The sequence below is a fragment of the Hyla sarda genome, chromosome 7 (assembly GCF_029499605.1).
Source record: "Hyla sarda isolate aHylSar1 chromosome 7, aHylSar1.hap1, whole genome shotgun sequence".
In the NCBI taxonomy this organism is placed as follows: Eukaryota; Metazoa; Chordata; class Amphibia; order Anura; family Hylidae; genus Hyla; species Hyla sarda.
In genome coordinates this window covers 15,639,562-15,641,213 of record NC_079195.1, presented here as the reverse complement: position 1 = coordinate 15,641,213, position 1,652 = coordinate 15,639,562, and positions in this window count along the sequence as shown.

Sequence of the window (1,652 nt, the reverse complement as noted above, 5' to 3'; positions counted from 1 at the left end):
TATGGGTTTTCATTTGGGGCGGAATTCCGAAAGCAGAACTTCTGCCGTGTGAATAGACCAAAACTCACCTTAAAGGGGTTATCCAGGAAAAAACTTTTTTTTATATATCAACTGGCTCCAGAAAGTTAAACAGATTTGTAAATGACTTCTATTAAAAATCTTCATCCTTTCTGTACTTATGAGCTGATGAAGTTGAGTTGTTCTTTTCTGTCTAAGTTCTCTCTGATGACACGTGTCTCGGGAACCGCCCAGTTTAGAAGCAAATCCCCATAGCAAACCTCTTCTACTCTGTGCAGTTCCCGAGACAAGCAGAGATGTCAGCAGAGAGCACTGTTGCCAGACAAAAAACAACAACTCAACTTCAGCAGCTGATAATTATTGAAAGGATTAAGATTTTTTAATAGAAGTAATTTACAAATCTGTTTAACTTTCTGGAGCCAGTTGATATAAAAAAAAAAAAAGTTTTTTCCTGGAATACCCCTTTAAATCTCAATTGGAGAAGGGGTTCTTTGCACTGGAACCAGGGTTTTAATTCGGGACAGAATTCCACAAGCGGAAATTCAGAAGTGTGAATGGAAGTGCAAAATCCCATAGAAGTCTATGGGCAGTAATTTGAAGCGGAATTACGCAAGCAGAAATTCTGCCATGTAAAATAGACAGATCTTGCACTAGTAATATGGCAAGAAAGGGGAGAAACTAAAACTTAGCTTTTACTGATTATAGATAAAAAATCAAATAATAAAACCAAGTGTAACCAAGTGTGTAGACCAAAGTCTAAAAATGGCCGAATATATTCAAAAGAAGGCTATAGCAGTCCTTCCATGGATATCATTAGTGAACAATAGTTATCCGGGAGCTAAAAATCCAGCCTCACCATGGATAACTCAACAAAATAGTATCAAGAATTATACACCTCAACATAAGAATGCCCAACGCGTTTCTGTCACAATATAGTGACGTCATCAGGGGTGAAGCTTATGTAGTGGCCGAACTAGTGTGGTGCTATAATGCAGAAAAGCCACACACTTATGTTCAGTCCAAGAACTTGGTGTTACATGTAAAAATTACTACTCAATCATGGTATATCCAGGGGGGATGGCAGCCCATGATATCAGGCATGCCTTTTTAAATCTTAATGAAAAACCCAGCCAGATGGATATATAATTCAGCCGCGAGACCACAGGAACCTATAGAGGAGAAGAAGAGAGATACACATATTGTATATACACTTCATAGTACTCGTTCCTGCAAACGAAAATCCTCCCCATATTTTATGCATTTACTCACAGCCTTCCATGGGCATGTCAGATTACCTAAAAGGAAAAAATGCAAAAGAAGATCCCATTCAGCCAATTGATCCTACTATAGGGGAGACAAGGCTAGGGATAGGGGTGAAAACCGCTCAGCGGGGTACTTACGGTCTCTATTTTTCGGCACATATGCGGTGCAGCGCGTACCTGCATTAGCAGGGAGCCGGACTGTTCGGCTTCAGAGCGCTGTCAACTCGTGTCAGCGGCGTCTGACGTAATATCCACTTCCATTGCTGTGCCGCGTCAGAGCGGTCACACCCCCGTCTGACGTCAGTAGAGAGGGGCGTGGCCCTAGGCTCCGAGCCGCACTCGGTCCAGCAAAAGAAGATACAAAGTAAATCA